Source organism: Canis lupus, chromosome 1 (assembly GCF_048164855.1).
Source record: "Canis lupus baileyi chromosome 1, mCanLup2.hap1, whole genome shotgun sequence".
Taxonomy (NCBI): domain Eukaryota; kingdom Metazoa; phylum Chordata; class Mammalia; order Carnivora; family Canidae; genus Canis; species Canis lupus.
In genome coordinates this window covers 15,622,224-15,636,475 of record NC_132838.1, presented here as the reverse complement: position 1 = coordinate 15,636,475, position 14,252 = coordinate 15,622,224, and the positions used below count along the sequence as shown (strand labels likewise).

General features: G+C 41.6%; 1 long non-coding RNA gene across 2 annotated transcripts in view; it reads left to right on the top strand.

Annotated features, from left to right (window-relative positions):
- Window positions 1-54: 54 nt before the first annotated feature.
- LOC140612449 (uncharacterized) overlaps window positions 55-14,252 on the top strand; it is a 34,525-nt gene continuing 20,327 nt past the window's right edge. The window contains exons 1-4 of one of the 2 annotated variants that reach the window (XR_012013669.1): window positions 59-578; window positions 4,566-4,683; window positions 4,793-4,961; window positions 9,711-10,151. This is a non-coding gene — a long non-coding RNA (uncharacterized lncRNA). Of the gene's footprint in view, window positions 579-4,565; window positions 4,684-4,792; window positions 4,962-9,710; window positions 10,152-14,252 lie in introns of those variants that run through there. The other variant, XR_012013671.1, reaches the window with a different exon arrangement.

The following is a 14,252-nucleotide window of genomic DNA, read 5'->3' as shown; positions in this document are numbered from 1 at the left end:
TGCAAACATCATCTTATTTAATCTTCCCATCCACCCAGTCGAGGGGGGGGTACTTGTACCCTCAGTTGTGGAAATTGAGATTCAGAGATATTTATGTAAGTTGCCCGGGATCATACTTCTTCTCACAAGATTCACTGCCTACCACAACCTGTTCATCTGTTTTGCTCTTCCATGGAGCATATCCCTTCTTTTGTTCCAGCATCCAGCCTACTCCACAGTTTTTCAACAATCCTGCCTCGTCCAGTGGTCACTCGTGGGGATACCATTTCTCTTGCCAGGAATTGGTGTAGGGATGAGTATGTGACACAGTTCTGGACTATGAGTCACAAGAGGAAGTTAGCTGGAAGGCTTCTAGAAAAGAGTTTGTCACTCTGGGAAGTAGTTCCCATTTTTGCTGCGGGATGTTACCTGACCTCCGCATGACGTCAGAATTGGGGCAATTGTTTCATAACAAGGGGAGTTCCCCCAGAGGACACTCTAAAGGTGGGAGGAGCCTAAAGGACAGGAGTGATGACGTCCCTTGTCTGGAAGCTAACCAACCCTATAGTGCTCTCCCTCTATGTGTACCATTCTGTGAGGTAAGAGTCTCCTGATTGTGTAAGACGCTTTTCATCATTTTCTCCCAAAATCACCCCAACATGCCACTTCTACACAGATGCTTTGATTTTCCACTATACAACAGTCTTCACATCATATTAAAAGAAACTAATAATGCCAAATTGATTGTCATGCAGAGTTTCAAAGACCTAACAGAGAGAAACAGCATTTTTTTCTTCTTGCAATAACATACACATAACATAAAATTTTCCATTTTATTGTAGCCATTTTTAAGTGTCCAGTTCAGTGGCATGAAGTACATTCACATTGTTGTGTGACCATCACCACTGTCCATTTCCAGAACTTTTTTGTCATCCCAAACTGAAACTCTGTATCCCTTAAACAATAATCCCCCACTTCCCCTCCTCCCAGCCCCTGACAACCACCATTCTACTTTCAGTCTCTATGAAAATGACTTCTCTGGTACCTCATGTAAGTGGAATCATACAAGATTTGTCCTTTGGTGTCTTCTTTTCCTTAGTCTAATGTCTTCAAGGCTCATCCATGCTGTAGCATGTATCAGAATTTCCTTCCTTTTCAAGGCTGAATAATATTCCATTGTATGGAATTTAATACATTAATTTATCTGTTAATTTGTCCATTCTTCAAATAAACATTTGTGTCGTTCTCACTTTTTTCCTATTGTGATTAACGCTGCTATAAATGTGAGTGTTCAAGTATCTGTACAAGTCTTTGCTTTCAATTCTTTTAATATATACCTAGAAGTGAAATTGCTAGAGGCAGCTGGGTACCTCAGTTTGTTAAGCATCTGCCTTTGGCTGAGGTCATGATCCCTGTATCCTGGGATTGAGTCCCACATCAGGCTCCCTGCTCAGCGAGGAGTCTGCTTCTCCCTCTCCCTCTATCTCTCCATCCTGCTTGTGCTCTCTTTCTCTCTCTGAAATAAATAAATAAATGAAATCTTTAAAAAAAAAAAAAAAAGGCAGCCTGGGTGGCTCAGCGGTTTGGCGCCTGCCTTCGGCCCAGGGCGTGATCCTGGAGACCCGGGATCGGGTCCCACGTCAGGCTCCCTGCATGGAGCCTGATTCTCCCTCTGCCTGTGTCTCTGCCTCTCTCTTTCTCTGTGTGTCTCTCATGAATAAATAAATAAAATCTTAAAAAAAAAAAAAAAGAAGTGGGATTGCTGGATCATCTGTTAATTCTATTTTTATTTTTTTGAAGACTATCCGTACTGGTTTTTACAGCAACTGCACCATTTTACATTCTCACCAACAGCGTACAAGGGTTCCAATTTCTCTACATCCTTGCCAACACTATTTCTATTTTTCTTTTGTAAAAGGCCATTTGAATGGGTGTGAAGTAGTATCTCACTGTAGTTTTGATGTGTGCTTCTCTAATGATTAGCGATGTTAAACATCTTTTCACGTGCTTATTGGCCATTTGTATATCTTCTTTGTTGGAGAAGAGTGTGTTCAAGTCCTTTGCCCATTTTTGAATTAGTTGTTTGGTTTTGTTTTTGTTGAATTTCAGGCATTCTTTATTCTTCGGAGATTACATTTAACTAAAACTAATCATTTCCATGAGCTTCTAGATGGTCAGCTTCTTGGTTCACTTACCTCTGTGAAGGCTCATCTTTGCATTTCCCCAAAGCTCTAGCTCAACACTGTCATATGATAGCAACTCAAAACCTCTGTAGGCTGGCTGGCTAGATAGGTGGTGGTTGAATGCAGCAGAATCATATTTAGGAAATAGAAGATAAGGTTAGAAAAGTAATTTGGGTTTCAACTTGAAGATGTATCAGTTTGGTGGGAAATGGAAAGCAGAATCGTTTTTGAGCAAAAGTGTAATTTAGAAGAGCTGATGTGGCCTCGGTGTGTAGGAGGAATTGGAGGCAGAGATCCTAGAGGCAAGGGTCACAGCCAGAGAGAGCCCTAGGGCCTGTGAAAGTGATCGGGGCTAGAAATCAGACTAGCAGCAGCAGGAGTGTGATAATCATAATAGTGCCTAGCTCTTTAGTTACCATGCCTCTTCACACCACTATTTCATTTGCCCCTTCAATAATTCTGCTAGGAAAGTTTTATCGCCTTCTATAGAATTTGCAAATTGATTCCCAGAAAGTGTGAATGATTTTCCCCAGGTCAGAGCAATCGAAGGCCAGGTCAACATCAGCCCCCCAGGCAATGCTGTTTCTCATCCACCAGCACCATCTGACTACACTTTAGGGTCACTGGATAAACTTCCAAACAGTTGAGATGTCTAGGCTCCAACCCAGATATTCTGACTTAATTAGTCTGCAGTGACACATAGGTGAGGGAGTTTCTGAAAGCTCTGCAGGGATTCTGACTTGCAGTCAGGCTGAGAACCTCTCGAGAGGGGAAAGGGAGGCACAGTCGATGAGACCCAATAACTAACTGAAGAAAAATACCAATGTGATGCCCAGGTTTTTACCCCGAGAGACTACTCTTCCCAACAACCCCGTCTTACCAGTGCAGAATCATATGCCATACCTGCTACAGCTGCATTTGAGGTTAGAATAAATGGAAAATGGCTGCTTTTGGTAGGATCCCAAACAGCCATCCACAGGTGGTAGCAGGCAAGTGTACGACAAGGACCAGGGAGTGGAGGTGGACACCGTTAAAGGTAGTGATCTGGACAATGCCTCCTCCAATTGTCCCACAGACTTCCATCCAACGGCATTTAAATTGTGTCCTTAGAAGCATTCCACAAGAGACTTCCTCCTCTGGGTTCCCACAACTGTCCGTGTTAGTGGTCCATGGGAAGACAGTCGGTCCTGGAGGATGGCTGGCTGGGAAGAGGGATTTAGGAGCCAAAAGCATTTGAGAAGCTGGTGACCTATCCAGGTGGAAGAGATCAGCAAGCATTTGGATCTGAGAGACGGAACCGCTGAGGTTAGGTGTGGGCTAGATTTTAAAGCAAAGCAGGTAGAAACTGGTTAAAATGTAGATGTGAATGAGATCACCAAGGAATTCCATAAATAAAAAATATTCCAAATAAAAAATATTCCAAAAATAAAAAAGAAAGATCCAAGGACCAAATTGCAAAGAATGACTGCCCTTAGAGTATAGGCAAGAAAGAGGATCCACACAGGTGTCCCACAGTGTAGTGTCAGCCCACTTTACCTGCCTCCTCTCCTCCCCGTCTCTTACTTGCACCATAGATGCAGATCGTGGAGACGGTCCCTTGCCCTGAACATGACCTTCACTTTCCCATCTCCTAGTCCTTTCTTCTGAAATGTTTCTTCTCTCTTCTCCGTATGCACATATATGCCCAGTTTTCCACAAGACCCGTTTCAAATGCCATGCCCCTGTTTTGGAGGCTTTTACTGTCCTCCCGTGGGGGTATGACCTCTCCTTCTTTTAACCCTCATTTGCACAACTATGTAAAGTTCTTGTGCACTATAATGGTTACCTACTGCTGTGTAACACATTACCTCTAAACTTTTTTTTTTAAAAGATTTTATTTATTTATTCATGAGAGACACAGAGAGAGAAAGAGGAAGAGACACAGGCAGAGGGAGAAGCAGGGTCCATGCAGGGAGCCCAAGGTGGGACTCGATCCCAGGTCTCCAGGATCACACCCTGGGCTGAAGGCAGTGCTAAACCGCTGAGCTACCCAGGCTGCCCCATTACCCCCAAAACTTAGAAGCTTTTAAAAAAGCAAATATTTATTATCTCTCACCATGCCTGGGAGTCAGGAATCCAGGAGTGGCTGAGCTAGGTGGTTTAGGCTCAGGATCTCTCACGTGGTTGCAAAGTGTCAGCTGGGGCTGAGAGGGGCTGAGGTAGTGCCCCTGAAATCTTATCTGTAACACAAATAAGAATTGTCTGCCAAGGCAGGGGATCCAAAGTACATAAAAGAGTGTAGTATGTCTCCATACGTAGGTGGAAAGGACATAGCACCCCCACCCTGGTTAGAGGACCTGCCAGGTACAAATAACCAGTAAAGCTTCTTTTTCTCCTTCTCTGGTCCCCACTACACCCCACCAGAGGAACAAAACCTCTCTGAAGCCTCCACCTCCCAGCTTCATGGACACGGTCCTGGGATCCAGTCTTCTACCCTCAACACCAGATCTGCCAGGTTTTCCGTCCCACTCTTATTTTGTTGGTAAAGGCAAAAAAAAAAAAAAAAAAAAAAAAAGGAACGATGTAAAAGAGCCTCTACTCTGAGAATACAGCCATTACTCTGCCCTTTGCTCTCCACTCTTCCAAACCAGCCTTGGGATAAAGCTGACTTCTATCAAGCCACGTCAAAGACCCTCGATGTGAGCTCTGGAATTCAAGCCCAGTGCAAGCTCTTTAAAGTCATGGATCTCATCTGATCACACCTCTACACCTTCCTCAGAGGATGTCATTCAAGAAGTTTTTTAAGAAAATAAGGAAGAGGTGAGTAGTGAGGTGCTGGAGTTGGTAAGAGTAGCTGACACTTCTGAACACTTAAAAGTGCAGGGCAGGTGAGCTTGAGGACTACCATGAAGGAGTAGCAGCACTGAAAATCTATAAGGCTGGTAGGGATCCAAATGTATGTGTATACCTAGGAGGAGGAAGATCCTGTAGAGATCAGAAAGAAGTCTAGAGTTAAGAAAGAATTATATATTGACTAAAATATTTAGAAAGGTTGAGTTAACAACCGTATTTGTTTAAGAATACTAATTTGGGGGCACATAGGTGGCTCAGTTGGTTGGGCGACTGACTCTTGATTTTGGCTCAGGTCCTGACCTCAGGGTTCTGGGATGGAGCCCCATGCCGGGTCCACTCTCAGCAGGGAGTCTCTACTCCAGGATTCTCTCTGTCTCTTCATCTCCCTTTGCTCCTCCCTGCCACTCACAAGCACACAAACTCTCTCTAAAATAAATAGATGAAATCTTTTTTTAAAAAAAAGAATGCCATCTTATAGGTATCCATGGAATATACACACACATATACATACATGTACATTTATGTATGTATACACACACACAAATAGTTAAATACGTAGCAAGAAAAAAAGATAATGTCAATGAGTTCCAGATAGCAAAGATTATATAGGTCACATTCTCTTTGAACAATCAATTCAAATTAAAAAATAATAGAAGTTTAAACAAAAACCACTCTGCCATCTCACAACTAATACACATCCTCTTATGTTATCGTAAAAATACAAACTATTTAGAAAAAAACAAAAATTAAGACCACAAGTATTAAAACTTAGGGTATTTGGCTAAAATTGTGCCCAGAAACAAATTAGACCTTTTAAAAGCTTTCACTGTTATTCAAGAAAGGTTGAAAAAAGAAAATTTAATCATTTGTCTGTGGAAGCTAGATAAAGATTTTAGGATACCTAATATAAAGAAAAGAAAGAAAATAATAGAGGTAAAAAAAATCACAAAAGTTTAAAATTAGGGACTGGTCAACAAAGTTAAGAGCTTTATACATGAGAAAAAAAAAATAGCCAAAATGGCCTATACCTGAAAAATTAAGTGAAAAAATAAAAACAACACAAATTTAGAATAGGTAAAGTATGCAACAACTAATATGGAGGGCAATCTGAATAGATTAGCATAGACTTGCATATGCAATACTCTACCATATTCAACTCTATGCTAATGAATTTCAAAATCTGGCAATTTTCAGAAAAAAATGTAAATTTCCAAAATCAAAACCAGAAATTCGGGACGCCTGGGTGGCTTATTGGTTGAGCATCCGCCTTTGGTTCAGGTTGTGATCCCAGAGTCCTGGAATTGAGTCCCGCATGAGCCGATGAGTCCATGCATCGGGCTCCCTGCATGGAGCCTGCTTCTGTGTCTCTGCCTCTGTCTGTGTCTCTCGTGAATACATAAATAAAATCTTAAAAAATAATACTATAATGCACTAGTAGAGCAATAATAACTATCAAAAAGCTACTTCCCAGCAAAGGCTCCAGAACCAGATCATTTACTAACAGACTCTGTCAAATTCTCAAGGAATAAGATTCACATTCTCCATAATTTGTTCCAGAGAATGTAAAAATGGCAATTACTCCATTCATTTCGTGATCTTTCCCTTTGCTTTCTTTTGCCCCTGTCTTTCGCCATTTATTTATTTTATTGGTCTTTTACACTCCATTAACCTCATATTCTATCAGACTTGCAGCCTCACCAAAGTGGTTTAAAGTATTTTTTGCTTCTGAGGAGTTTTGAATAGCCTGTGACACAGGTTTCTAGGTAAGAAGTAAACAAGAAAATTATTTTCTCATTCTTTTCAGAATCCAAAAATTTTTTTAAAGATTTTATTTATTTATTTGGGAGACAGAGAGAGAAAGAGCACGAGAGAAAGCATGAGCAGGGTCGGGGGGAGGGGGGAGGGTGGCAGAGGAAGAGGGAGAAGCAGACTCCCTGCTGAGGAGGGAGCCTAACGTGGGACTTGATCCCAGGACCCTGAGATCATGACCTGAGTCAAAGGCAGCTGCTTAACAGAGCCACCCAGGCAGGGAGCCTGCTTCTTCTCCTTCTCCCTCTGTCCCTTTGCCCCAGCTCAAGCTCTCTCTCAAATAAATAAATAAATAAAATCTTAAAAAACAAAAAAGGATCATCCCTCAGTAAACAAGTCAGAGTTATGAACAAATGAAGAAAACCACTAGGCTCCAGGAAGAAGGTTACCATTTTGCTTGGCACACTTGCTGGAAGCTTTAACAACCTGGAGACCTCAGAAATATTTCCAATCTGCAGAACTGTATTCACCAAGTTCAAGGGCAAAACTAGTGAAAGGAAAATTTTGCCACCATACTACTCTGTTGTGCTTCTTCCATGGAGGCAGGTGGGAGGAGTCCTTTCTCTACCCACCCACAAAGATTTGAATCCTTCCCAAGGGAAAGGGCCCAGTTTTGCTGAAAGCTTTCAGTTAACTCAATGCAATCAAAATCATTCATTTTCCAAGTTGTCAGCACCTGGAACACTGATGCGCATTCCCTTCCATCTGCTTCCTTTGAATTTTGTTGTTACTGGGGAATTAACTGCATTAAAATTAAAAGAAGCACATGTGCGCGCACGCACACACACTTATACACACTCTTGTGTGATGAAAGGTGCGACTTAACTTATTGTTCCTTGGAGCCCAGCACGGTAACTAGTACCTAGCTTTCACTTAATAAATGTTATTTGAAACTAAATCAAATCAAACTGAATTGAATTGAGCTAAAATCAAGGTATAAAGACAAAGCTATGGGAGCAACAGAGGAGAGAAATGTCTAAGTCTGCCTGGGAGCATCAGAAAAAGTCCAAATTAAAATAACACCAAATGTGTTTGGAGGAGTCAAATACACCATTTTGACAATGCAATTTAATTGCACGGAGCAAACATTTATTTAATTTTAATAATAAATGCTTACACATTTTTACACAGCATTTTAATCTTTGAAACCCTTCCAGGCACTAAATAATTGAATTTTCTAGATTACATTCTTCAAAAATCATCCACATTGATTTAATGTTCCCAACAGAGTAGTTAAACGAAAATGTAAACAAATAAAGTAGAGACAGCACAAAGCTCAGGACTCCTCTCTGCATTATTCGGACCACCCACCACCAAAGAGGTGGAATGAAGATGAGACAGACGGCCCTGATTCTGTCTGTGAGCAATGGGAGCCACCCATGTCAACATGGACACCAGGGTCACCTTATCATGCACACAAGGGAGATAACCAAAGAAGACACTAGGATCCTCCAGGCCCTTTAGGGCAAAATGATGACATCGAAAGCTCAATATGGGCTCTTCTTCTCAATGCTCACTTTCTATAGTCACTTCTTTCCCCATAAACTAAAGAGCTTCTAGGAACTATGTTGCTCTTTGAAGAACTCTCTAATCACACGAAGTGAGGTTTCTACACTGGAATGTATGCGTGCTGTGATATAAGTGTCTGTAAACAGATGCTTAATGGGATTTTCTTGTTGACCTAAGTCCATCTGCAGCTTATTTAAGAAAGACTAGAAACAGGGGCGTCTGGCTGGCTCGGTTGGTTAAGTGTCTGCCTTCATCTCAGGTCATGATCCCAGGGTCCTGGGATGGAGCCCTGAGTCATCCTTGGGCTCATCGCTCAGCAGGGAGTCTATTTCTCCCTCTCCTGTGGTCCCCCAACCCCCAGCTCATGTGTGCGCGCTCTCTCTTTCTCAAATAAATAAATAAAATCTTTAAAAAAAAAAAAAAAAAGACTAGAAACAAAAAAGAGTAACTGGAGAAAGTTACCAAATGAAAGAGGGAAAGCTTCCTTCCACCCCAGGCCAGAAATGGGAGGGCACTCACAGGGGCTGGGGTTGTCTTCAAGAAGACAATGGGAGGCAGGTAAAATAAGGCAAAAGAAGAATGAGGGTACCATTCCTTCCCTGCTGAGTCTCTGAGCCAAGAGGGTGAGGCCACAAGTAGGGAAGGAAGAAGCTCTGGATTGAATGGGAGACTGAAGTTTTAATTTAGACTAGAGGAGGCACTTTAGCTCTTGAAAACAAGTCACAGTTATCAAAGCGATATTATTCTTATAACTGAAAGCCACTTAAAAGCAATGAGACATGCCATGGATAAGGGAGCAGAGATCTGGCAAAGCCATGAAAGGAAAATGAAATAGCTCCATGTCCTGTTTGTATCCACTGAGATCATTCCATTTAATAAACTAGTTACACAGCCTTAAAACATCACCTCATTTGTCCTCACAGGGCCAAAGAAATATGCTCTTATGCAGCTGATTCTGTAAGCATCTGTAATGACCCAGTTGGCTTAACTACATGGTAATCCAAATAATTGTGCAAAAATCAAATAAAATAAACAGCCGCACGAGAAGTTGACTGAATGGCCGCAGATAGTTGTAACTTTAGACTTCTCTCCCTTTTTCCTCACAACTCTCAATAAAACTTAATAATAAAATTTAGACCAAGCTGTCATTAACATGACATTATGACTTGTCTGAATAATCAAAACCTGGCAGCCATTCAGTGTAATTGTTGTTTTAAGCAAACACTTTCCCACTCAGAAACAGGCCAAGGGACCAACCTCAAAGACTAGTAAGGACCAAGTTTAGCTGTAGAAACACATTTCAGCCTCACCTTCAAATGTCCCAGGCTTAAGCTACTTTTTATTTATTTATTTATTTATTTATTTATTTATTTATTTATTTATTTATTTTTTCGTAAGCTACTTTTTAAAAGGACAAGACGCATACGTGACAACAGTCCACCCAGATTATTGTGAAAATGGTCTCTTGATTTTGAATCACTGAGATGCCACGTTCTCATCCATTACCTGCAAGGAACCTGGAAGCAATCTCTCTCACCATGAGCGTTCATTTTCATTTCCACGTGTTGGAAGGGTCAGTCATCTAGACCAGAACAAAAAAAGAAAACAAAAAAATTAAACTGATCAGGAGATCACTGAATGAATCAACCAATAAAATTTTAGAATGCTTTGTGATTGTATGATAATGAAAGAATCTACAATGATAAAATGGCTCGCAATTTGAATTTACAATCCCTACTTACTCCATAAAGCCCCAGCATTTTAGAGGCGAGATTATCTTATTCACGAGGCTTCTGCCCGACTCATGTAAGAAGACTATCGTGGTTAAACTGGAGATAAAATGGGAGTTTTAATATGATTATAGGTCAGTGGTTTTTGAATTGTTAATGTATAAAAGACCCCAGAGGCATATGCTGAATATATAGTCCGTGAAAGACAAAATTAAATAAACAAAAAGCAATTTACAAGCTGGAAAACATTTTTTTAGTTCTCATGGAGCGTTATAACACATGTCCTCTAGCATCCAACTTAACAGGGCTGAGCTGACACCGCAGAAAGGAGGCAAGTAAATTAATTTCGCTTCATAGGCCCAGAACTAGGAGAAAATGGTTTGTGGAAAAAGCTTTTCAAAATGGAAAATATGAACCACAGGAGTAGACACTTGATTCCCGCAGGCATGGAAGTTCCTGAAGATGAGATTCATCCTAGTAATGTTACAAGATAATGAAGATGAGATATATTTATTTATGTGCTTATTTATGTTTGCTCTAGCCTAATTCCAGAAAGAATTGTAGTGAATGAGAAAATCCTAGAGACTAAGGGGGATATTTTCAATCTGGGTCAGGCGGTCATACTAAGTATGGTACCTATGAGGGGTCTTACACACGGCTTCCCCTGTAGCAGGTCAAGGATGACGTGGGCTGTGGCAATTCACTTCCCTGCTTTCTTGACCCTTGGCCCCTCATTACTCACTTAGGCCACCTATTTCTCACCCTGAGATGCCCATCTGATAACGGCTCTCCAGAGGAGAGAGATGCCCTTCCCCATCAGTGTCATTGCACACACTCCACGGAGACTCCAGGAAGAAACATATGCTTCTCCTTTGCAGCAGCCTAGAAGCATGAGAAATGTTGTCTCAGCTACTCCTCCTAGTTAATGGTTTGAAAACAAGAGACACAGGTGGATTTGGTTGCAAAACTTATCAGAAATGGTCATTACAGACTCTCAGATTCCCGGATTCTCCAGCGCTAACTGGATGTCCCAACAGTTCAATACGGTTCTGACACTAACCACCTGGAGTGGTTAGTACAAGACCACTCTCACTTCAAATGCCAGGTGTGAATGGAATGCCTCGGCTGCTCACCCGTCCTTCTGACTTGGCTACAAATTCTAGGGTTCTCATGTTCCCCTTGCAGTTTTGATGGTTATCTAGAACAACTCACAAAACCAGGAAAACACTATGCTTACTACTACAGTTTATTATAAAGAGTGCAAATCAACAGTCAGATGAAGAGGTACAGAGGGTGAGGTCCAGAGAAGCCCCAAGCACAGGAGCCTCTGTCCTCCTGCAGTTGGGGTGCACCATCCCCCTGGCACATGGAGGTGCTCACCAACTTGAAACATCCCTAGACTCATTGGGAGTCTGTACGAAGGTTTCGTCATGTCAGCATGACTGAATAAATCCTTAGCCATTGGTGACTGAATTCAAACTCCAGCCCCTCTTCCATCCTCAGGCAGAGTCAGAGAGTGGGGCTGAAAGCTCCAACCTTCTGATCATGGCTTGGTCTTTCCTGCCACCAACCTCCATCCTGAAACTATAGAGGGACTCTTCCCAAAGTCACCTCATTATAGCAGAAACTCAGCTTGGGTGGTGAAAGGAGCTTATTACAAATAACAATAAATGCTCCTTTCACCCCTGTAACTCAGGAAATTCCAAGGGTTTTAGGAGCTCTGTGCCAGGAACCTGGGACAGAAATCAAACATACATTTCTTATACTGCGTAGGCTCATCTAGCATTCAACCTCAAAGGGCCATGAGATCCTCCAATTCAAACCAACTATCCCACAGTAAGATCAACTAAGGCCCATTTCCTTTTCACCCCCAGAAACTCCCAGCCTATATAGTAGAGATTTCGATTTTGTTCCATAAACATTTCCTATAAGCCAATTCTGACTATTAGTCATTGTGGGACCTAGAAGAGTAAGACCTGGTTCATACCACTGACTAACACTGAAGAGCATTGTGCCTGCTGCATCCCGTTCAATCCTGTTAACTACCCTGTGCAATAGGACCCACTGTATAGACGAGGAGGACCTGAGGGTTCAATAGTTGAGGAAGGCCAAGGTCACAAGCTAGTAAGCTGTGGAAATGTCATTTGAGCTCAGGTCTAACTCCAGGGTCTGAGTTCTTGGCACCACTCTGCCTCCCAGCCACCGTGAGAGAGCAGACCACAGCGAAAAAACCACTGGCTCAGGATTAAAATAACCTGTAATCATCACTAAGAATGTGAGTCGGGCATGTCTGATATTGTGGCCCTGAGTGGGGGTGGCATCTCCGGCTCCTCTGAGTGGAGTTACTTTCAGTTACGGATGACATCATGGATGCAAGCACAAAAAAACGTTATATAATCGAAACAAATTGTTTCAAAAAGTTAAGTTTCACTCGAAATAAAACCTCATTAATTCAGATGCCACTAATGCATAATCAGTGCTATATTAATAGGAACCCGGCTGAATTTTACCTTTGCAGACACTTTCCTAATAAATCAGGAAATTAATCACATAGTTGTGTGAGATTTATTATACTCATTATCAGGTTCCAGAGCACTATATTATTCTCAATTAAAATTCTGCAATGCTACTTTGACTATTTTCATGATGACGATGATGATTTTTTTAATCCATGCTTGCAAAGCTTAATGGAAGGGCAAAATATAGTTCCTAGTATATGTAATATAGAGTTTTGAGATTAGAAATATTTATGCAGCAAGTATTTATTTTTACAAAATTTGCATAATCAGTTTAGCACGTTTATATTGTTTAATGCATATATACAGAAAAATCTATACTTTTGAGATATGTTCTGTATAATCCTTACAAAGAATGTGGTTCAGGTGGTTATTGCCTAGGTAATGACATCATTCATAATAAAAACTACAAGTTCTAAGACTCTAGTAGCATTGGGATTTAAAAGTTATTTAGCAATAAAGTTCTAGGGGAGATCCTAAGGGTTCTTCCAAGCTATAAATATGTCAAATGCTTCATATGTATAAAACAAATAATCTCCTTTATGGAGTATTTGCTGGACAAAAGGGCTTTTCCCTCTTATTATTTCAGGTCCACATGAGGTGTGAATCTCTAGGTCCACTGTTAAGTTGTTGAACCACAGGGACATCAACTGGGATGACGTGGGATGGGATGGGATGAACCTAAAATAAACACATTGGAAGTCCCCTATGTGGGCTTTCCTACCTGCTACCCCCCTCCAAAAAATCTGGGTCTCTGATCCCAGCTCTTAATAGTGTTCAAACGTTGGGGTGCCTGGGTGGCTAAGTGGTTAAGCATCCAACTCTTGATTTCAGCTCAGGTTATGATCTCAGGGTGGTGAGACTGAACCCCAAGTCCAGCTCTGAGCTGGGCATGGGGCCTACTTAAGATTCTCTCTCTCCCTCTGCCTCTCCACACCTGTTCTCCATCCTCACCTCTGTGCGTGCTCTGTCTCTCTCTAAAAAAAAAAAAATTAAATGGATGCCTGGGTGGCCCAGCGGTTAAGCATCTGTCTCAGCTCAGGGCATGATCCTGGAGTCCTGGGATTGCGTCCAATATCGGGCTCCTGCATGGAGCCTGCTTCTCCCTCTGCCTGTGTCTCTGCCTCTCTTTCTCTGTGTGTGTGTGTCTCATGAATAAATAAATAAGATCTTTTAAATAAATAAATATAAATTTAAAAATACAAAATAATAGTGTTCAAAAGTTGCCAACAGGGGTGCCTGGGTAGCTCAGTCAGCTGACCATCTGACTCTTGATTTTGAATCAGGTCAAGATCTCAGGGTCGTGAGACTGAGCTTTGTGCTCAGCAGGGAGTCGGCTTCTCTCCCTGTTGGCTTCTCTCCCTGTTGGCTTCTCTCCCTCTCCCTCTATCCCTTCTCCTGCTTACATGTGCGCGCGCATGCTCTCTCTCTCTCAAATAAATAAATAAATATTTTAAAAAACACAAAAGTTGCCAACAGTAGTGACTAAAATACAGCTTGACCCTAGAGCAACCTAGTGAAATGGAGGCACATTTTGTAAAAATCAAAATGAAATTTAGTATGAGTGATTTAGAATGAAGAAAAAAGGGAGGAGGAATAAGAATAAATTTTGGTGGGAAATGAGCCCCTATGGTTTGAATGCAGCTAGCAAGGAGCTGTTCCTGGGGTGTAGAGGAGGTAAACACCTCCTCTAC